The sequence below is a fragment of the Agelaius phoeniceus genome, chromosome 3, assembly GCF_051311805.1.
Source record: "Agelaius phoeniceus isolate bAgePho1 chromosome 3, bAgePho1.hap1, whole genome shotgun sequence".
NCBI classification, from domain to species: domain Eukaryota; kingdom Metazoa; phylum Chordata; class Aves; order Passeriformes; family Icteridae; genus Agelaius; species Agelaius phoeniceus.
In genome coordinates this window covers 108,053,210-108,077,883 of record NC_135267.1, presented here as the reverse complement: position 1 = coordinate 108,077,883, position 24,674 = coordinate 108,053,210, and the positions used below count along the sequence as shown (strand labels likewise).

The following is a 24,674-nucleotide window of genomic DNA, read 5'->3' as shown; positions in this document are numbered from 1 at the left end:
GAGTGAACCCCTGCTCTCTTATAAAATTCACAAAGAGGAAGAAAAGGAGGTAGAGCTCCCACCACCATAACACACAGCCTGTTTGCTCTGTGCCTGTCAGGTAGGCTGAGAAGACATTGGAAAAAAGTTCTGTGCAAATTGTAGGCACACATCTAAAACTATCTCATTATGGGCACTAATTTATTGACAGCAGATAGTTCACTGCAGATGTCAAATCTCAGTCCATCACTTGGCCTGGGGGGAAATACTCAGAGACACCTATCACTCTCCAACCTGTGAGAGCAGCTGCAGCAGCTGCCAAAGAGAGGTGCTTCTGGTTATCTGTAAATGTCTTCTTTTGTTATGTTTTCCTGTGCTAACTGATCTTCTGCTTGGCAGATCATCTTTACTCTCCTCTCATTCTATTCAGTTTCACTGTGTGTTTGTGTCTCCCTTTTCAGTATCACATTTCCTTCCAACAACTATCTTGCATCTTCATAATCAATTTTCTTTCTCCCTTTCCTCTTCTCTCTCTTATAGTCTAACTGGAACTAGTCTGATATTTGCTGACATCAATGCTGTGGATTTTAACATAGACTCCTACCAATATCACTCACCCCTGGCTACTATAAGAGAACTAAAAGAGAACATAAATCCATCTCCATATGTTTCTGCACTGGTAATAATAACTGTTTTCTAGGCATTACCAAAATAAACAGTATTAGCAACAATTAGATCTGCTTGATTCAAATCCTCCAATTTGAATGGAGGTATGGTTACACCACAGAGTTGCCTAAATGACACATGCAAAAGAGCATGTACAATTTCATTACTTTTACTGATTTAAAACCTCACACACTTTAAAATGCTATTAAGGGAAAATGCCTTTGAGGAAAAATCCCACAAACACATTCTGAGGTTAAATAGTGCAGTTAAAAGTAAACCAGGCTTAAAATAAAAAGTTGGCATTTTAAAGGCCTGCAAATAGGATTAGATCTACCAAGGCTGTATAAACATTAATAAGCAGAGCTCCATTCAGAGCTATTGTATCAGTGAGTCATGTGAGGACCAGCATGAACTCTTTTTAATTTCCAAGCAGAAGGTCTGGAGGTTGAAAGAGGTAAAACAATTCAGCAGAAAGGTTCACTAGGACATAGATTAGGATCTTACACTGTCAAATGCCTGTTTCTGTTGGCTGCAGCTCTGTCTGATTGCTGCTGAGCCTGAGTGCTCGCCCACCTTACATCTTTAGCACTCTGAAGATACAGAAAACAGAATTCTTTATTCAAGCTGGTTCTCAACATGGCACATCCTAAGCAGCAGGTTTCTGGGCTTGGATATTTCTCCCTCCCAACCCCCATCGGTGCTGAAAAATGACATGACAGCAGTGAATTAAATGAAAGTCTTGTCCAACTGTTGCTATGTTGCAGAACGAGAGACTATTCCTTGCTACTATGTAGTCCAGGCAAATGTTTTCCACGATTCCCCACTGATGCTCCCAGGAACCTTACCCTGCTGTATCCTGCTTGGATGAGGAGCCCCTGCTTCTCTGTGTGAGCCACTGGCAGCACAGGGCACTGGGGTTGCTGGGAAGAAACCCATTCCTGGTGGAGAGCTTTGTCTTTCCTGCCCTGCCGAGGGACATTGCAGCCTGGATGCATTTGAGATGCATCTCTTGCCCCTCAGCACAACAAAAACAAACAGAGATAAAAATCAAGAACAAAAAAAAAAGTTTCTTTTGTATCTTGGGTTTGTTTGTCTGGGACTTTGGCTTTACTCACAACAACCAGTGAGGAAACCTGCAGTAAATACCAAAATCCCATTGGTGGTTTCAGTAAGGATTCATCCTGAGGAAAAAACAGCAAAAGTTTACGAGTTAAAAATTTAGTGGAAGTTTAGAAAAGGGAAGGCTAAGTGCAGCCTGAAATGTGATGTGAAAAATGTGAAAAATGACAAAAGGATGGTAGCAATACACCATCAAATCCCTTCCCAAAGTAAATGAAAAAGTCACCCAGGCAGATAACATCTGGATATGTGCAACCTCAATTTAGTCAAAATCCTAATGTAAACAAGTCCACTGATAGCAGAAGGGTAGTTAAACATTCCACTGCCTTTGGATAATTGAAACCATCTTCCCTTCCTAAAAAAATAACAAACCTTTCAATTATCAAACTCTAAGGAAGAAACTGACAGCTATTGGAAGGATTCCATTAGTTTTTTTTTTCTTTGCAAACATCTCTGCAAACAATTTTTTGTTTGTACAGAAATGACAAGAGCTCTCAAATTACTTAATACTTGTAAATAAGGGTAATAAATGGTACACTGATTATATATAATATAAACACAGCGTATTTTGATCTGGTTTGTTAGACTGATGCAAGGCTACACATTCTGCTAGCTATAGTGATATTATTAGATTCAGTGATATAAATATTGAAATAAAAACTGAAAGAAAGTCTATTTTCAACTCCGTAACATGGAGTTTCTATAATGTATGCATACCCTCTTCAAGAATCATAGAAAAAAATGGTAGTAGTCACTCTGGGAATGGTAACAGTGCAGCAAGGGAATTCAGTCTCTAACAGATTTTATATAAAGGCTGTGGAGGATCAGGGCATACGTATCTTATTACACCAACCTAATTATATATTGCAATAGTCATTCAGTCAACCCCTCTGTCAACTTATTGCATTAATATATTATCACTGATAATGAAGTTTTGACAGTAATCTGAAACATCTGCAACAAGTACCATCAAAGCCATTGACTACAGAATAGCATTAACAAAATACTTTTTTCCAGGGCTAACAACTTAATATAGTTCTGGGGTAAATGTCACATCAGAAATAATCGTAATCATACATGAATAACCTTTCATGCCTTTTGCTAAAATGCATCTGAAATGGAATAATCTATACATTTCAGCAGAATCCAAGCAATTTTTGTGTAGCAAAGCTGAAGCCGATACAGCAGGTCAAAATCAAAGGCAGAAGAACAATAACAAGGTTAGGAAGCACCAAGGAGTTACAAGAAGAAAAGAATTCCACTAAGTTCCATTGCAAATGATCACAATTAAAAGGAAAATATCCTCCATGTGTGCACCAGCATATCCCAATGGCAACTAATAAAATAATAAATTCTAAAAATTCTAAAATTCTGTTCTCCTGTAGCTAACAAAGCTAAAAAGCTCATTTTTAAAAATAGGTCAAGTCTCTCATCTCCATGCAACAGTGACAGAAGTATTAAACTGGCTGATTTAAAAAGAAAAGGATTATCAAAACTCTTATTTGCACATAGTTATGCAGAAAAAAATCACCTCAAATGAAATTCAACAGAACCATATTATGCTGAAAACACAAGTAAATCTGATAAACAACACAAACAATGTGAAAATAGGCCATGGAGTTTCTAAAATAAAATAAATGAAAGGGGAACTGGATATTTAAAAAATTAAAACATGAAAAGTGAAAAGCTTGCTCACCAACAATTGTCTAGTTTATATGAAATAAAAAATGTTATATGTTGCATGTGATGCTCATGGATAACTTCATTTTAAGATGTACCTCATCCTGACTCAGAGATCAACTGAGCTCAGCTCTTATGTACTGCAGAAGGTAAAACAAATATGAACTTGCTTCTGGATTAGGGCTGGAGATGGAATTTCAAAATATGGAACCCCTGAAACAATTTGCACAATAAAAATCCCATTCCAGTGCCATTTAATAATGAAGGAATCTGGAAGAGATTATCTGACTTGAACACACCATGCCCAAATATGTGGTCAACACTTTCATAAGCACCAAGATAGAGGGATTTAACTCACAAGACAGTCACCAAGACAGCCTCAAAATTAATCATTTTGAAGGTGTTATTCCATTGCTTTGCAGTTAGTTTACACCCAGCCAGGACAGTCTGTGTAACTGTATCACCTACACATGAGGATGTTAACAGTGCTGCATTACACAGGAATGATTGCATGCCATTAATCTAAGACTTTGTGCTTAGATCCCTTTTTAGTCTCTTATTCTCAAAGGGTGGGATGCTTAAACATTCTCATCCTAACAAACGGATACCCAGAAAAAGAACTCAAAATGTATGTTTCAATCCTTCCTACTCCTGCTACATTTTGGCAAGGAATGACTCATCACCTTCCATATATTGTGGCTTTACTGTGACTTTCCTTCTATTGAAGAAAATAAAATGCATTCCAAAGTTATTTGGTTGTTCATGATGATAGTGACCATTAAAAAAGGAGCGACTTATTTCTGTTGGAATGTAAGTTTCTAAGTAGCAAACCTGAAACAGAAAACAGCAGCTCAGACCTGGCTCATTTGCAGATCTATTGATCTCCTTGGGCCAGGTTTTGAGAATGAGAACATGTGCAGAATCCATGCTTTTTTCTGATATTACAATTCAGATCTTTAAATGACACTGATGTGTATATTCATCCTTAGTTTCATGTCAATACAAAGATGTGCTGGGGCTGTCAAACTGTGCATCCTGCCCTAATTCAGCCAGCCAGCAAGGACTTTCATTCAAGTGGCACTCACAAACTAACACTGCAGGGTGCCCCTCCAGGGGCTCCAACTTTTGAAAATGCTCAGTGTCCTCCTCTTTTGAATGTAAATCGTGAAAAAAATACTTCCCAACTTCACCCAAAGTAAATGCTCCTAGCTTAGAGATTGAACACTTCAGAAGTGGAACTTCAGTAGACACCAGTGGACACTCCTCCCCTCCCTCTACAAAATTTTTCAGGGAAAAAAAAAAAAAAAAAAAAACAACAAAAATTTATGTCTCACAGAGCTCATTAACATCTTTATGATAGTCTCCACTAGTTGCAGTATTCCACCTCAGAATAATATTTCTGCAAACTATTTATATTGCGTTAAACTTAAACCCCCTGAGCCATGCTGAAGGTAATCACAGGTACATCTGTTTCTGTCATATTTGAATTCATAGCCTAATTCAATTGCAAATAATTAGCTATTTATCACTATGAAGTTACAAAGTCAGAAAGGGTCAATATGATTCTAACCATTTAACAAAAGACAGAGGCCTTAAAAGGAGGAAAGGGGAGAAAAACAAAATAAACCCTAGTGATGAATCCCACAGTAAATCAAATGCAATCAGTTCTGCTTGCCCATCATACCCATGGACAACCCAACTCCTTTGTTTTTCTTTGCAGACTTAGAGAATTTATTGCCATACGTATCGTTTAAGTCCATCTTTCACTTTTACAGCCTGAAGAGGAGAATTATTTAGTCAAAATAACATGAGTACACAGCTCTTGTAATACTGTTGTGACCTCAGCTTCTAACACCTATGCTGGAGCATTACTATAAGTCACAAAGTTTTTTCACTTCCAAGGACATCTTAATTATCCCACCCATGACATGAATGTTTTTGGAAGATAAAGCCTGTAATTAACTTGTTGCCAAACAATATGTTTACTGTCCCTGAAGGTCAGTTCTAGTATAAAGGCATAAGGACACTTAACTTTGGGAGAGGTGCATTGTAACTGCCATCAAACATTAACCAAGTGGTCATCCATTATCTACAGTAGCAGCAATGCAGAGTAGGAAAACATTCTAAGCACCATAAAATGACTGCGCTGAGATAAATCTCTACTGCAACACACAAGGCCTGCAACACATAAGTATAACTAAAGATATGGTGCTTGACCCATGGTAACCAGACTTGTTAGAAATTCCACTTAATCTCAGTAGTCAGTTGGTAGTAGGAGAATTTGCTCAAGACAGTGAAACAAGACTGCTCCTGTACTGTGGAAATCTGTCCTTGCTGATTGTCCTTGTTGGGAGAACTTAGGTTTTGAAACTGTTTTCAAAGATTATACCAAAACAACTGTGAGAGCTCCTTGCCTTGTTTAGTTCTGAATTTAAACTAGAAATTTGCATACCCCAGTTTGAGTAAGAAATCTGGGATCTGAAAAGGCAGGGTGAGGATGTATGAGTACAGGTGTAACAAGGGGTTTCATTAGCCCTGCACAAAGCCATGAAGGGCAGCTCAGCACTCCTGGAACAATTCCTGTGCCAAAGTATAGAATTCCTCTACCAAGTATAGTCCTCTGTTCCAGGGAAATGAGAAAGTAACCATCTTTGAGTAAAGATCTCCTATAATACCTCAATTCATTGTGTGCATGAACTAGGAGAGGTAGAAACAGGGAAAAAAAAAAGTACAAACAACGGAATAAAATTAAGGAAAATTATATTACAGAAATTTACATAAAACACTTGTATGCTGTTGTGCCCAGTCTCTGACTCAGATCATCATCATTATTCTGTATTTTAACAGGAAAACTAACAGACACTTGGCCCTTCCTTTGCTTTACGTTCTGCTTACAGTCAGAGACAGATGGAAGGAATGGAAGGCAAAGAAAAGCAGCTAAGAAAATCACGGGGGAATAAAATCATCTTTGCCCAGCCAGACCCACTCTTTCATCCCACGCTCACAGCATGCTCTCCTTCATGTAGAGGAATAGGTAACAACTGAGAACTTGTGTTTTCCTCAAAGTATTGGACAATATGGGAACAACTTGTGAAGAAATGGCATATGGAAGAACCTAAACATGGCAAACAGGCAAGAGTGAAAGAAGTAAACAGGAAAAAGAAATTTGGATGAGAAAATAGGAAAGATGAAAATGTTGTCTATTCAGATAAAGGAAGGAAGGATTCAACTACAGAAGGGAAAATATTATGAATTTAAATAGGGAAGAAACAAGAAATCTGGCATGCCAGAATCAATGAATGTATGACCTGGAGGAGGAAGGGGAGCCTGGAGACATTCACATCCAGGTGTGACCATTAACACTGCACTGAACTAGTAAACAAAGAAGTTCTTTAGGCATACAGCAGACCATTAAAGGAGATACTTTGAATTTGTACCTTTGATCTAAAACTAGTTGATTCAAGTCTGTGTTGTTCGAAAAACTCCTGTATGTCAGCACTTAGATACTGGAATAGCTTGTCTGTGTTGAAACATGGACTATTTGCAGGTTTTCCATTGAGAATAGATTGGATTTCAAATTCCCCCACTTAGTTACCAGAGGCCTTTCCATCAGCTGGAAACACTTTTCAATCCATCTTGCCAACTTTTGACCTATGCTAGTTACTTTTGGAAGGTGAAACCCATCAGGATCAGGCATGGATAAGCAATTCTCCACTGAGAGCATGTCAAATAGACATGCAGCCTCCCCTGAGCCAGAATGCAGCAAATGTGCATTTCTCAGGAAGGGACATTTAGAACTGTTCATATGGAAGCAAATAACAAGAACTTATGTCAGTCTGCACTTCTCTTGTAGCTCAGTGTAGGCATCACACATGCTATTTATTTTCTGAAACAATACTGGAGAGTGCTGTTTATGTGCTGCCTATAGACCATCTAATTAAAGAGCAGAGCATATTAAAGCAATTGAAAAAAAAGTAGTTTGTTTCTGCAGCACAAGAAGAAGAGTCTGACTGCTAGGCAAAATAACTGACATATTGTTACACTGTATATGTTTGCCTGAAAATGATGGCATAAAAAGCTATTATAAAGTAAGAGAAGGCTTCAGCTGATCTCAGCCTATCTTCCTTCTTCCATCTTCCAACTTTGCATCTTCTTCCTTCACTACTGCAAGTGTCAGGCAGATGCAAGTTGTGTTTTGGCTGAGCTCTCACCTTTGTATGTGAAAGGGAAGCTCTGTCTCTATGGATGGCTGGAAGCTCATGGCACCTGATGCCAAAACAGTATTATCCTACAATATTGCCCATGGAAGTATATCCAAGTCCTTCCTCATGTTCTTCCCATCTTTAACCCTTCAACATCAATCCATAATTTTTTACCTTTTTTTTTTTTTAACAAGTCACCACATGTCCAGCACTGATGTCTCTTTAATTTCCCAGATGATTTCCTTACTTGTTGCTAGAAGGAAGGGAAGCCTCCTGCAGGCTGGTTGCACCCAGCAGAGAATACAGATGCCTTGTTGCAGCAGGAGGGAGAAAATCAGAGCTGAAGTCATTATCCCCTTCACCACCACCCCTCTCCATCCTCTGTGTAAACTCTCTGACAGCATTCCCCTCTTATCTTCTTCAACAGTGTCAAGCAAAATGAAAAGGTTAGACTTGAAGGCTTGTATGTGGCCTTTAGATTAGACAACCCATTAAAAAAAAAAAAAAAACAAAAGAAAAACCACCACCAACAAAAAAACCTACACGCAGCAAAATATTTTTAAAATCACAGAAAAACAAAGGTTCAAGGACTTAACTGAATTACACATGCTTTAATACTCCTCCACAAAGGAATACTTAGTATCATGCTTCCCAATGTGAACTAGAGAAGCTAACCAGAGGACCAAAATTTTGCTCCAGTATCCAACAACGTATTGCAGATGCAAATCCCCACACTTTGGAGCACCATGCTCCTTTATGTTCCTCTTCATACAAAAAGGGATGCTAAAAATGGAAAATGTAAGTTCTCAGCTTCAATCTGGTTGGGGCTTTCCCTTGTATTTTCTGTATTTAGCATCACCCTGTTCAATTGTCCTTCCCTCTTTCACATACCCACATTTCCTTTCCTTGTTCTGGTGGAGGCTGTTTGGACAATTACCCAGCAAGAAGTGCAGACAGTGCTGTGAAACCCTCTAAAAAGCTTAGGTCACAGGCTACCACTCAACTTCTCTCACAGCAAGAGCCATAGGTCAAGTTTCCCATGGAAAAAAAAAGGAATATTACTAAATATTCAGGCTCCAGTGCTGTGTATCAGGACATGTCCATTGGATGATGGATTGCCCCACACATGGATCAGCAGTGGTTTGTTACTCCAGGCTTAAGCCAGCTGAATGGAGTAACTTTAGAGTAGTTCATAAGCATTTGCACATCACCTTTTAGGCTTTCAGTCTTTTAAAGACAATTCAGAGGTTTGGGGTAAAAATATATGGGCTTTAGTTTTGCATCAACACCACACATGCTCAAAACAACTTGTTATCTAACATTCATCTGTTTGTCTAGAAAATAAATGTCAGTACTGTCAGGAAAGGGAAAAGTTTATGATTAAACTCCAGCTATATCATCACTCAGAATATTTGCTTGAAGAGAGCAAAGATTCAGCACTTGATTTTTCAACCACCACTTTGAAATAGTATTGCAGAGAAGCCATACAAAAGAACACTTACATAGAAACACACAGCTTTATGGTCAATGTTGTTTTGTAAAAACCATTTTGGAATTAGTACAGTTTTAGGGTAGAAAAGTAAATCAACAAAATATCACACAGGATGATGGGACTAAGCACAGACATCAATTTCGTTTAAACACAGGTAGATATCAAGCCAATGATCTGCAACAGCCCAATGAAAACCAAAGTGCACTTCTCTGTTGTCCTGATGGACTGCTTTAAACATGAAAGAAAATGATGCATTTCTTCAGCATGAAATCTCCCCTCAAAGAGGAACAAAGAAACCATCCAGTTTTCCAGCATGTAATTTCCAGAGTAATTAATCAACTCAAATCACCACCCTCCCTCACCAAACACCACTCCCCCAATCACTCCTACCCATCTGTGAAGATCACTAAGGGAAGCCCAACCTGAGAGTCATTGTGGGATGCCTGATCTACATTATATTCATATTCAATTGCTCAAGCCATAGCACAGTTAAAATAAGAAACCTGTTAGGGCATAGTGCAGAGACCACATTCCTATCCCATGAACGATGCTCTCAAATGAAAAAAGAGTATTATGAACCCTTTGAGTATTATGAACATGGAATTAAGTTATTTATTCACAGTATCCCATAACAGCAATATAAGCAAGAGGCAGAGGCACTTTACTTTTTTCATGTACAGATGAGTTTTGCATGTAGATAGCTCGTGTCTTGCCATGTCATGACTGCAGAACGACAGCAGATACTTATCCACTCAGCCTTAATTAATTTACTCCCAAATGAATACTGCATTTAGAAGGAAATGTAATTTTATCCTAGAAAAGCACTTCACACAAACAGGACAAACTGTTACCTCATCTGATTTGTATCAATTTTCTAATCACACAGAGACTTACTATAAAAGAATTCAAAATTATTCTAAAAATATGCAGCTGCTATTGCACATAAATATTCCATCTTCCTCTCTGGATAAAATCTTTCTGAGGGAAATAGCAGACTTGCTTAAGGCTTGTTTTTCTTACATCTCATGTGGACATGCCTAAAGCACTCATATCCCTTTTCCATCAAACTTTACATCACTTATGTGGAAACATCTACAAGTTCAACAATGTTCTGCTGCTTGTGTTCTGCTATTTTGGTGTTTTAATTATGTTACTTCACATGGCAGAATGAAGTTTGACATTAGCATTGAATCTCATAAATCATCACTTAAAGAAAATGCATTCCCTTGAGGAGAGGTAATACAGGTCATATGGGAGTCCCTGTTTTAGCTTCAAACCTTGTTAAACAACCTTAACTGTTTTCAGAAAGTAGGATTGTGCCTTCTGAGGCACATAAGAAGCAAGTTAGATGTTAGCCCTTTTTGCAATTTTTTTTCTATTTGTGGTGGAAGTTTTTAAAAATTAGTATTAGGAGTCAAAAATAAAAAATGAAATTAAATGTGAATTCAACATTAATTCAACAATGCTGGCTCTGGAATAAAGGCATGATAACACAGTGTCTGAGATGAACAGTCAACATAGTGCAAGAGATATAGAGTCTCTAAGATTTCCTTCTCCTTTTTGATTTTTCTTCATCCTTTCAAAACATTTTACTAAGGAAATGGCTGATGACATAAAACAAAAACCAGTGTACCACACATAAACATGAAAAAACAGTTTTACAATGATACTCAGTCATTCAAGATGGCAGAAGCTTACACAGACTTTACAAATAACAAAGCTAACCGTGCTGCAATAAATTCCACTAAAACTATTTTCTTAGAATACCAATTTTTGTTTTTGTGAGGGTGAAATCATAATCCCATAGTATCACTCTCTAAAGGGAGCCAATCAATCTGGCCTGTTTATTTACTAAGGAAAGTTAAGTTTTAAGTTGGGGCAGCAGAAATTTTGCACTTGCATGGCACAGCTTCCACAGGAATGTGATCTTATGCTTTGAATCCCATAGGGATGCACACAGACAGGGATGGATATCAAACACTGGGATAGCAGCAGGCATACTGTGGTCATTTGCAAAGGCTCAGGTGTTTCTGTTTCTTCTTAAGAGAGCTGCAAAAAGGAGATGGTGGAAGTGTGCCCTTCTTTAAAAGGAGGAGGTGGCAGTGCACCATTCATTATGGAAATCTGTCCAACTCTTTCTGTTGTTCTTGCCAATTCTCTCAGTTTGTCCATTAATGACATGCCAACTTCTCTCCCAGGGCGCCCCAGGCCAGCTGAGGAGTGGCAACAGCAGTGGATGCTCAGTTCCTAAATTAATGAACGCTCTGCACTCCCTTTCTCAGGTCTATTGATAAAGGGAAGACTTGGCTACTGCCAACCACTCTACTTTTGCCCCAATGCACTATGAAAAGGATTTCTGCATGCTAAAAATCTGCAAAGCAAAATGCAGATCTCTGTGTTTCTCCAAAGGCTGTCTCTGGAAGGCACAGTGCATTAGTCTGTCACCTCTTCCTGACCACCTGGGTTGAAGGCACAGAACCACTCAGAAGGGAGTGGGGGAAAAAAGCAAATTGATGCCACTGCTTTTTGGCTGAAAATGAGAAATCTAGGATCCTATTGCCATGGGCAAGTGGCACATGAATCCTTCTCTGCTCTGTTGTAGGAGATGCTCTCCGAAAGAACCAGCATGTATGGGCTGATCTGTGGGTAATGAAACCACTTCTTGAATGCTGGCCTGTGTCACAGGTTTAAGTAGCCTGAGAGGTCCTGAGCTGGCCTTACCTCACCTGGGTGCATATAATACAAACTAAATTAATTTTCTCAGAGAGAGAGAAGAGAGAATCAATATTTACCCCAGGATCAAAATGCTTTTCGTTTCAAGAACTCAACTGTCTAGAAAAACAAGGAGCAATCATTTTGTTCCCATGACAAACAAAAGCTTCCTTGCCAGTAGACACTGGATATTGACAATAACCTGTGAGCATCATAGCATGCATAGTAATAAGATGGCATTTTGCTGCAGTGGATTTCTGACTTGTAGACTTCTAGGTTTGAATCTAAGCAGAAATATTAAAGAATAAAAATATAGTATTTTCCATTAAATAGTAACGTGAAAATAATAACAATCAACAAACACTTCCACAGCCCCACATAAGCTTTATTTAACATATCCTAATTGAAATACTGAGACTATAAATAATGACTAGTAAATCACTCAGTGATTCAAAATTCAAGGAATGTGAAGTTTAGGGGGTTTTTTTTGAAACTATTATTTTACTGCAATTAAGTTGGTAGTGCACCAAGCTACCACCAAAAATGTCACAGCAAATTAACTTCCTTTTTATTAACCATGGCAGGCAAAATAATTTTAAAAAGTGAAGGTGTCTTGGTAATGAGACTTAACTCAAGGAAACTAATTTACAATGACATGGGTTCCTCCATTCTGTATTACCTCACGTACTTAATAAAACACGCTTGAAGAGTCAAATTCTTATGTCATCTAAAAATTATTTTGATCACTCTCTATCTGAACTGTATGAATTTTATTTCTAAGAGAAGACCCAGTTTTCACCCTGTCATATCAACGTGGCTTTTAGTGGCCTGGTTGTGTTTCAGAAGATGTCATGAGCCATGCTTGTGATCACCTGCTGCATTACATGGACCTCAGCAGTGACTCGGTCACAGGCCTAATAAAACCAGCTCCTGTTAGCCACCCACTGACTGCAGCATGTATGAACAGTTCTGGACCTCCAGTTTACAAAATGGAATTTTGTTGGCATTTAATCAGTCAAAAGCATTCAAGTGAACACCAGCTCTCCATAGTTCTTGGCTTTTTTATATCTTTTAAACCTCTGCATTTAAAAAAATAGCGTTCCCTCAAAGATAGTGATCACATCTATTTCTTTCCAACGCTCCTTAATCAAACCAAAGCAAATCCTGAATGTTGCATTTCACCATCACGCAGTGTTTCTATCTGCTGCACTCTGCAGTTATTTCTGATTGCTATTTATCTCATTTTTCAGAAAAGCACTACCTGTAAGAGTGGGCAGTGAAAATAAACAGCACCAGTGATGCAAGAACTGGCTCTTCAGCAAGGACAAGACCAAGGGTAGGCTCACTGTACCCAGCAGGTACAAGGTACCACTCAGTCCTGAGGATGATAATCTGATTTTACAATACTGAACATCACAAAATAGATGTTAATACAGACTGAGAAGGCAGTGAAAACAAGATTAAAATAGAATCAGAAGTGCTATTTTATTTTAGTTGGGTTTTTTTAAATTTTATTTTATATGGGGTTTTATGGAGGCTCGGGAACTCACTGAGCTGAAAATTGGTGGGAATTAAGAGAACACTGTGGAGAGGCATAATCTATGTTTGCTCTGTTCCTGCTCTTCCCTTTGCACTCTGTTATGGCCATTAAGGGACTTGCTGCTTTTTTTTTTCTTTTTTCTTTTCACACCATTCTAGAAACACAGCAATAGCAGGCTTCACGCATGGAGAGGATGGCGTAAGCTCCTAGTACATTTCCCAGTCCCCAAACTCATTTAATATAAAATCCTCCAGCTGAGGACATAACAGATATTAAACTGATAAAAACATATGCTGCACTTGATCTTTGCCAAAAGGTCAAGAGGCAAACACGAATCAGCAGACTCGATGGTTTCTTGCTCTGACTCAGTGCGCACGCTGAGACTGAATCATCCCAAGATTTTAACACCGCGGTAACAACAATTATGCAGTTTTATCACTCAGATTTATTTCAAAAAGCTGCAGACAGACTACAGACCCCAAATAACTCGCTCCAGGATCTCAGTGAGCTCATGATTTTACACACACAGGAACTGTTTCAGGACAGGAACTCAGGAAAGTTAATGATGCCATGTCTAGCCTCTCAAAATATTTCAGCCTTGATCTGATTATTTCTTCTATGGTAAACTAAATAAAAAGAGAAAACACCAAGCCTTTCCCTCTGGCCACCAAGCTCCTGTGGCTTCCGTGCCTCCAGCCCCAAATATTTAAGGAATCTTCTGTTTTCTGAATCATAAATGGTTTTTTTTAGAAACATATCTCCCCTACGGAAACTATTTCACAAAATTCTAAAAAGTTGAGGGAATTTTTAATAAATAACTTATTAAAAACAGAATTACTGCAGTGCATTTTCTTAATCCTTGCTGGACTCATTAGAGCATCCTGCACACTAATTCAAAGACTAAATACCAGCCTTGCTAAAAGCACAATTACTCGGTATCAAACTCCACCATAAATTAGCAGAGAAACTGTCCACACGTGAAGAGCACTAAGCCAATACTGCTAAAGCATAAAAAAATCATTCCTGTGCATGGAAACTGAAAACATCTTTTGAAGTTAATGAGTAATAACAAAAGATATTTTAGTAACTTGGAAAAAAACCAATTATATCTTGAAAATTATTTTCAAAAACACTCTATAAAAAAACTTGCAAACCTTTTTACTACCAATGATATTTTCAATCACTCACCATAATCACTAATTTTTTGAAAGAATACAAGAGCAGGTCACAAGGTGAAAGGAAAGGTATTTTCCTTTCTAATAGCCTGATGTTGGTGCTCCAAGCTGCACAAGACAATCAGCCAGTTATAATGTAATTGTTTAATTTTCAATACACAGTGTTTAGTGAATCAGTACCAGCAAATCCACTGGATTTTAATGAGTTAAAATATTTTAATAGCATAGCTTTGTTACTCTGTTTAATCACCTTTCCCTAAGGCTCTGAACAACATTTAAGCATGTGCTTAATTTGCTATTGAAGTCAACAGAAGGAACAGTGAATGGTGAAGTTCAGCATGTGCTTAATGAGATTTACTGAGTCAGAATGCGGAAAACCCAATGTGAGCAGAATCAAAGCCCTGAGGTATTAGCCAAGTCCACCCTGAGTTTCCCTAAAGATACAGGGCCTCCAAAAGGTGAATGAGAATTTTATTTTATTATGACATGTCTACTGCACACCCGCATGTCTGAAATAATTATGCAGCAAAACACATACCAGACTTTGTAGGTCTTTAAAGTAGCAAAAGAAAAAACTTTGGATTTACTCTAAAATACCAACTGGAAGATTTTGTGGAATTTTGTTTGGTGTCAGTAGCACCACAATACTTTTTGACATGAAACAACTACTGATTTGTCTCGTGTTTCCTCCAAAAAGAAAATGCAGTATAATTTAGGTGTTTTGGGAATGGAGGAATGGAGCTAACATTTATATTTCAGTTATCTGTTCCTCTGTGAAAAAGAAGGAACTTAATCCAATATTACTATCCCACTTCCTCAGTCACTCAGGCAAACTCTGTAATCCTCCCACACCTGCATATGAACATCTGCATTGTACCAGTTGATACTTTTTCTCAGACTTAATTAAATTAAATCAAATCACCTGCATGCCTTTAAGCCCCCTTCTTTACTACCATTTCTTCTAGAGCAGGCAAGTTCAGTTTAACAAACAGCAGCTCAATGAGCTTTGAATGCAGTATATAAAATATAGAACTGTACTTTTCTATTTTCTGTGACATTTAAATGGGCTAAGCGAACATTTAATTTGTTTGCAATTAATAAATATTTTCTTGACAGTGAATATTAAAAAAGCAATTTGATTCTGGGAGAAAAAATTCTTCAGATTCCATACTCATTATAAATGTTCAAATCTGACTTTTCCATATTTTAATTCTTTCTCTTTTAGCTCATATGGAGGATCTGGTTTTGGCATCAAATGTCACTGAGACTGTTTGGGGCTTTTTGCCCTGCTCAGAAAAAATAACAGTGATTTGGAGAAATATTTAGCAATTTCTCTGAACAACATTCAGTCACCAATCCTTTCTCTAATGTGCTGTCAAAATCAGCAAATCTGTTGAAGAAAAAAAATTTTAACATTTAAAAGTTGAACATAAATGTTGCTTCAAAATGGCAGTCATCAGCATGGGAAGGAGTTAATCTTCCCCACTCTTTTTCTAAGAGTAAAAAAGGCAAGGAACAGCTGTCACTCAGGTGATGAATACAAGCTGCCAGCCTTTTAAACAGCAGGTACAGCATTTGAGCTCTGAATTAATTAGCATTCAGAAAGTCTAAACACGGCTTGATAACTCTGCAAGATGATTTTTGTCCCTTCCTGCAAATTAATACTGCTATTAAGATGAGCAAGGGCACAATGCAGATTGTAATTGTACCCATTAAACAAAGTTTCACAAGTAATGAATTGGAGGCTCTTGCCAAGAATGCATCAAGTCAAATAAAGCCTTGCTGCAAATAACAGACGCACAGGAATCCATCTTCGCTTTTTCATGGCATTCACAAAGCCACATACAATATGGATTCCTGTGTAAAAAGCACAAAATGGTTTTTGCATATCAGGACAGGCTTCTCAAAAGTTCATGTTTTTAAATGTTTAAATAGTGGCTTTGTCTCAGAAGCATTGGGGCTACTTCCATTCAGAAGCCACTCCTAACATACACATATATACACATATCCTGAAAGGGAGTTAACAAGGCCTATGAGATTATACTTATAATGTCTTAAAAAATAAGCCCTCCCTCCATCAATTACTGCTGCAGCACTGCATCAAAGTCTACACAATCCATGTGGAACATCTTCCTCCTATATTTATAATTTCCTTTAAACGATGAGCATATTTTATAAAGCACAAAAATGATTGATATCAGAATTTAATGATGTTTAATAAGTGGCCATCTGTCAACAGTCAAGGAGTAAAAAGGAAGCACATTATTATTTCCCAAAAGACTAGAAATATTGATGCTAATTAAAAGGCACATTATCATTATCTCAAAGCAATGTCTAAACACTAATCAGACTTCACGTCCAGGGCAGGAGAAAGAGGGAGAACTATGGATATGAGTGCTCCCCAAATGGGTCATGGGAGTTGAGAGTCTCCAAACTGGTGTTATGATAGCGGATTGGAACAGATTGGAACTTGGCAAGTAGCTCAACTCTTTAGAAGAAACCTCTGGTGCATTTTCACAAAGATTTGTAGAAGAAAAGAACCGTGCTAATCGTGGGCCTTCACTATTTATTATTTCCAATTTTCCAGCCACCTTATTTTACAATAAAATAAAACTTGTGGTGCCCAAACACATCATTAATTGCACGTACTGAGTACTTTTAGCTGAGAAATGGCTCAATGTCATGTTTACATAAAGAACTTATGTGGTCAAATAGACAAAAACCTACACAAAAAGGACCAAAACCCATGCACATGGTGTCTGAAGCACTTTTGACTCTCTGGGCCTCAAGGAAGACCCTGTAGGGTTCAGGATGCTTCAGCTTCTCCTGCTGAGTGCTATGGAGGAGGAAGGCACATAAAGGTAGGTGGTTCCATCTGCCACTGATATTTGCCTGGAGCTCTGCCTTAAACATTAATAGTCAGTTTATTACCTTTTAAAACACAGGATTTATGGCCATTTTCATAATTCATCTTGATCAGAACCTCTTTTAAGCAAGCAAACCTCTCCTAACCTCAAAATCCGTACTTCCTATTCTAACTGAGGCCATCCAGAGCCTATAACATGCTTTTTGCCTCAGCATGCAAAAGCTGATGAGACTCCTGGCATTTATTGCTTGCAGAGAGGCACAGTTAGAGGCCACTGGCAAATGTTTTCCTGCCCTTGAGATATGAGAGATGTGTGAGCAAGATATGACTGATCCTACCTCCCACATTGTGGAAACTCTATGTACAGTCCCAGGTTTAGCAATATTGACTCTGAGCCAGGCCCAGCAGTTCACCAGCTCCATGAGGTTTGATGTTGTTAGGAGGAGAGTACAGAGGAGTGATGCAGAATATTCCTGCGCTGAAGGTAAGCAAAGCATAAACAAACACGAAGTAAAAGGCATACTGGGAGCAGGTGGAATGAATATAGGGATGAGAAAATCACACTGAAAGCATAAAAATGGCAAACTGAAAGTATCCCAGGCTGGAGAAAAGTACAGCAACCCTGGCAGTGGAGGCCCAGGGGCATGAGCACCATACCTAATTGAGAGCAGGCATTTTCCCCATGGTATTTTTACTGGCTAACTTTTTCACCTATAATTGCCACTATCAAATTACCATCTCCACTGTGCAAAGCCACCTCTAGTCTTCCTCCTCAGGTCAAGGAACCCATTCATCACTGTCAAGTGAAGCATATTTCCATTTTTACTTGTCATTTTCAAACCATCACTTCACACAGGTGTGACCTCTGATCCTGACTTTCCTTCCAACACTCCCCTTGCTCTACTCTGATAGTCCTCCATTATCTCCTCCCTGAGAAATATTAAAAAATTTTAAAGGAGATGTTCCTGGTTTTGATTACCCTATTTCAATATAACTCCTTGATCTTCAGCATAAACACTTCAATCATTCTGGCATTTTCATTGACTCAAATTAAATGCAGAGACAGTAATTATTTCACAATCCCCTTGCCCTTTCATACACAAGTCTTCTGCCTTATACAATGACAAAGTATTACCTCCCAGACTCTTTAATGGTTCAGATACTTCAGATACATTTTGGATATGAATCTGGCATGAGGGGACTCTTAAGTAAACCTTGTGAGGCTTACCCAGTGCTAATTGTCAGCAATTACAGTGCTTTTCTCATGTTGAGCTCCAATGCTCAAACATGATGTGAGCCATATAACCATACAATAGTTCCACTGATTAGCAGGTTCCTTGGGGTGCTCATGAGAATGAAGTTTAAGATCCCCTGCATTTTGCAGCCTCTAAATGTACATTCAACAAAGCTGAAGAAAAAAGTAAATTCACAGTACTGTTTACATGAATTGGAGACTGGACATTTCGACAGACACACGGAAATGGAAAAGCACCATCAGTATCCAGTTTTACTTATGTTATTTACTTCAATATTCACTACATTTGTTTTAAACTGGCACCAAATTCTTTATTCTTGCTGCATCCCAGATTTGCCTGCTGACTCTGTGCAATTGTTGTACATTATATAGCTGTCAGAGCAGAAGTGGAATGTATGAAAAGCTGGATAATTTTAAGTTGGGGCATATGGCACTACAGAGAATGTAGGGGTTAGTAGGAAGAAGGGGGTTTTGTTTTGATTTTTTTCAAGAGTCTGGATATGACTAATGCTTTTTCTAGTGGGCAAAGAAAATATCCCGTGTTTATCCATTTTTCTACAATTTGAAAAGTTGCTTGCCTTCCCCCCTCCTTTTTTGTTGGGGGTTGTTGGATGGGAAGGGAAGAAGGGCAGAAGTTATGTTTAACATTAATTCTTGTTTACATGACAAATAATAGACCTTCCTTCTGTTTTTTTTTCTTGTGTCCTGAGAAAATATATTCTCAAAGAGCATGCATGACATTGATTTTCACGAAAAAAAAAGCACTGAAATGAGCTAGCTGCTGTGTAAACCTGTCAGGCTTCATACCTCACATGCACTGAAATGACCAGCACAGTGCACTCTTCTCAAAGGTATTGCTTCAAGCTGATTGCTGACTCAAGACAAGAACACAACCCTGATCACTGAGTTTCTAAGCATTTTCTCTGCAGCTGCAGGGTATAGAGGGTTTTCTGTTTGTTTTGCTTTTTTCCCCCTCTTTCATATGAAACCTCAGATTCTGGAGTACAGTTTGGCAGCACCCAGGCTGAAACCACTGCCAGTTTCCTAGGGTACAGAATCTCTAATAACACAAAGCCCTGACTATCTACTTGCCCAATAAATAATCAAAATTTTCTACCACAACTGTCCTTAAAATATACGGCTTCTTCTTTCTCTCTCTTGCTTCCAGCTAATCCTTTCTGTCAACAGGGTTTCATCTGTAACAAGCCTGCCTGTGACATGCTAGGTCCCAATACATCTCTCAACAAATCCCCTGTGTTCACAAAGCAAAAAGGTTGCAAAAAGGACCACAGGGACAGAGCCTCTCTCCTCTAATGGGATCAGAAAGGCGGCGCTTTCCCGTGGAAGATGCTCATCAAAGGCGAGACCGGGAGAGACAGCACGCTGGCAGGGAAGTCCCAGCTCACATATTGCATTTCTGGTGTGTGGGAATCTATAAAATCAGAGGAAAAGCTGCAAAAGGCAGGCCTCAGAGGCAGCAGAACTGTGATTAGAGCTAAGCAGTAGCCATGAGATAGGTAAGCAGAAAAATTATGTAAAAAGTAGAAAAGTAAGGACAAATAGAACAATGGTCTGTATATTAACGCTTATCTAAAATAATTCTCTAAGCTACAGAAAAGTTTATCTAGTGACATATTAGGAAGTCTGAAGCTTAATAATGGAGCTCTGTGCATTGTGTTTTAAGGCTTACAAGCAGGTATTGTATTTGAAATAAGCAAGCATTGTTTTAACCAAAGGTACCTGTGCTTATAGTGGTTGGATGGAACTACTGTCAATGTGCTTTTGCTTTCTGTGATTGGTCAAAAAACTTTTGAAGTGAGTTGTAACATTAAGTTCTTGGTCTGCTGCCTGGGATGTGAGCTGCTGGCATCTTCCCATTGTCATACCCATGTAATGAGAGTGATGCTGGAAAATAAAACAGCTCAAGGCACATTCCCAGCAGCCCCGTCCCGTTTGTGATTCGTACAGAGCCCCCGGCCGGCGACACTGGTGCATAAGCAGAACGGAGCATTCGTGATATTTGTATTCCTGAAAGGCTTCTCTGTCAGGTTCAATGATTGGTCACACTGTTATGCTGGAAAGCTGATCCAGGTGATGTTTGCTTCATACTCAGCAATTTTGAACAGTGTTTTTTTAGATTTAAGGGCTGGCATTGTACATTGTCCCAAGACTCGCTCTTTGGGACTTGTTCTTCCTTTTTTCCTCCCCTCTTCTGCCTCTGCTTCAATTTAACACTTCTTCACTTTGCCCAACATATCAAAAGAAAATGCACGAGGTGGTAAAAACTGGATGTATCATTTTCACCAGCAGCGAATTACCAGAGGCTTCCTTGGTTTTGCAGAAGGGAAAATGGGAATAAACTCCATAAGAGCCATTTATTCTCCCCACTTACCCAATGCCTGGCCCTCTACCCACAGCAGCCTGAGTTTAATGTGCAGCTGTGGAGGGGAGGAATGTGACAGACACCAGCTTGCTCTCCTGCTTCCTGTGGGAGAGGACATTACCTCTCCTGAAAAATGCTATTACGTGGCACGGCTGCTTTCTCCCACTTTCTCAGGGAAAGAGCTCCATTTTCATCTCATTGACAAGGAAATGAAACTTGCCCTCAAATTCGCTGTATAGACACTTAACACCTTGGGGGTTGTTTTTCCATCTTATCAGAGATTTTAAACCAGTTCCCACAGTTCACTGCTTCTCTGAAATCCGCTGCCAAGCCAGGAGTTTCAATTCACTCAATGGCCCAAAGTATTGCTAAAGGTGGTCTTGATGAGCGTCAAACTGCTAATAACTGAGAGATACCTCAACAGCCATTAAATCAAAAATTGCAGAGACTCCAGTTTTGTCTTCTGAGATGTCTGAGAAACAGTGTGCCTCTATCTGCATATACACATTCTCAAGTGAAAGACAGAAAGCTAAACTTGTGCCTGAATTAACTGAGCCTCCATTTAATTGAGGTTACTTTGAACAGGATAGAGTCTGCTTTTCAAAACTGATTCTGTTCTTGGACTGATTAGACGGGGCAGCAGAATGACAGAGCTCACCCACTGACATGTCAGCTGACACACTAAACAATTCTGTACTCTTTCAGATTTAGCATCTCATATCAACTAATACTAATTATAACAACTATTTACCCTTAGTAATTTTTCAAGCAATTCTATTATTTACTTTTTCTAACACTATTTATTTTGTCTGATGCAGTTAGTCAATGTTACAACCAGCTGAAACACCCAACGTGTAATTTATAAAATTTCACCTTGGGCACTCTGCTGAAGTGCTGGCATTGCCAAATCTCTATGGGACATCTGCACTTAAGTAAATACTGTTGTAGGCACTTTAGAAAAATTTTCACACACCAGTCTATTAAATGTTGTTTCCTACATACAAAACTCCCAAATGAACCAGAGACATTCATTAATAATGTGCATTAATGGGAAAAAATTTCCTCACATGGACTCCATAAATCTTCAAATACTTGCAAGATAAATAGTTTGCTTTTGTGTAGTAAGAAAAAGACAAAAATTTGTGTTTGATGAAACACTTGGACCTAATTATTTTAGGAGCATATCAGCACTCCTACCAAGCACAGATGGGAATAAGTGAGGATTTATTTTATGCTACCTTTGCTATGTTCATAGGAATATAAATTTGCATTTATTGTATTATTGTAACTAAATTTGAGAGCCATTCATCTGGGGGAAAAAAATGCAAGGAAGACCCACATTTCTGAATGGATGTTAATTATCTCATAAAAACAATTAGGCCACAGCCACCCTATCTACCTTGTAATGAGATGAGATCCTAAGAAGAAACAGGGGGAAAAAAAAAAGTAGTAAAAGAAAAAAATAGGGCAATTTGGACAGATTTTCCCACCTGCTTTCAGCATGGCTGGTCAGTCAGCAGTCAGCTAAATAACTCAAAATTAAACAGGAAAAAGTTAACTCATATTATTTACTAATTGTTGAGAAAGAGCATAACAGTAGTGAAACCACACAGCTCTTCCTCTCATCCAAGTACAGAAGCCAGCACATGGCATTATTTCAGGGGTATACTTTCCTATTCTTTCCCTGAGAAATAACCCTGACTTATGTAATAATTGGTTTTATGTGTTTATAGACAGCAACTGCAGGAATTCAGGCACAAGTTTAAATTTTTTCAGCTAAATCTGAAAATAAAAAGACCTACATAAAACCACCTTATAAGTGAATCAGATCTGCTGAAGAAAAACAATAGTACAAACAGAAAAACTACACAAACTCCTTCTAACAATCCAAAACTTTGGCTTTTCTAGGTATGTGGTCATCTAAGCAAGTCCCACTGGGACCACATGGCACGTAAACAAATTAACATTTTGTTTAAACGTCAATCACCAAGACCTTTCCATTCAAACCTAGGTCAGCTGCACTGGCAGCTGTTAAAGGGGTGACATTCCTTGCTTACACAGATGCCTGGGAGTCGGTGGAAACACCATTCTACTTTGAAAATATCCCCCTAGAAGCTTACAGTTTAAGCTTTTCAAAATCTGTATCAAAAAATATGACAGCAAAATTTCTGGGGACAGCCCCAGTTGTTACCCCCACCCTCTTCTCATCCAGAATACCGGAGGTTTAAACCCCAAACTTTTCACTCCAAAGAGCAACCAGTGCAATTTTCATACATTCCTCTGTAATACTCATCGTCATTCCAGTAAAGTACTTCGGACACAGCTTTATAGGTAGTGACATCATGGAAACTCAACAAGAAAAAATGGAAAGCACTGGCTTAAAACGCTGATCACCAGATCAGGGGAAGCTTGCAAAGAATTCTGCAGGATCATTCTTTTCAGTTGTTGGAATTTGCAGAAAGGTAGCACTCCATCACTGAGGATGCCAGGGAGGTAACACCACATGAATCCAACAGAACAGCAGCAAGGACCATTGGACTGAATCACCAAAAACCTTTGCTAAAGGTGGTGCCTGCAAACACAGGCTGAAACAAGCTATGAGAGCATACCTGGGAGGCACATGGGGAAAAGTGGTGGGGTGAAATGAGAAAGAAAAGTGTGGTGGTTTCAGCTTGAATCGGGCAGAAACACTAATTTTGTGTAGTGGTTTTGGTTCCCCAAAATTTGAGATTTTCTGGCTAACGCACTAATTAATGCGGTGGGTTTGGTGCTGGCTAAATGCCAGTGCACCCACTAGGATATATTTGCACATTTCTTGCTGTGAGATAGATTAGGAGGAAGGTAAAGCAGGCTCAAAACTTTAAAAGGGTATAAAGAAAAGTTTATAAACAGTAACTAAAATAAAGAATAATAAGAATCAGAATAAAACCTTTAGAACACTTCTCCTCTCCCCATAACCTTTTCTTTCCTACTAGCAATGTGCAGAAGAAATTCACTCAGTTTATCTGGTGATAAATAGTCTTTTTTCAGCTCACTTGGGCAGAGGAGTCCTGGCCGAGATGGGGCTGGGCCAGCCTTGTCACCTGCTCAGGCCAGAAGGAAAAGAGGGCTTCCCAGGACTTTTTTTGCCCTTAACATAGATATTCACAGAAGTGTGTCTAGCTTTCTCAGCAGTTTAACAGATTGTCAATTCTCAGAGCTAATTACAAATTGGTTTTTTGTCAGACGTGGCAATGCCAGCACATTAAGAAAGACACAAGGACAGGTAAATCGTTTTCTTGTTCTTAACTTTAAATGTTTGTCTGATTTTTTGGTAGTTTCAGTTTCTTTTAGCATGAACAACACTGAACTTTGCCAAAAACAGTCTCGAATTGTTATGAACTGCAAAGAGCTCACACACAAAGACATTCCTATTCTTCCTCTCTGCCATGTAAATATACATGATCTAGTTGCAGGTGATAAGCAGTAAAGAATAACAAAATCTGGTCTACTTCACTGTGAGTGAACAACTTGTGCACATAATCCACTTCCTAGATATTCTTCAGCACAATGTACAAGAATTTAAAAATGTGTTACCCATGACAGTTCTCCTAATACCTTTAATT

At 38.6% G+C, this 24,674-nt stretch overlaps 1 protein-coding gene and 1 non-coding gene across 5 annotated transcripts in view; both read right to left on the bottom strand.

Moving 5' to 3' along the window:
• The window catches only part of MACROD2 (mono-ADP ribosylhydrolase 2), an 851,553-nt gene that overhangs the window by 450,950 nt on the left and 375,929 nt on the right, over positions 1-24,674 (bottom strand). The gene's annotated exons all lie outside the window — the stretch shown is intronic.
• LOC129119048 (U2 spliceosomal RNA) lies at positions 13,530-13,719 on the bottom strand. The gene has a single exon (XR_008534060.1). It is a non-coding gene; the product is annotated as a U2 spliceosomal RNA (small nuclear RNA).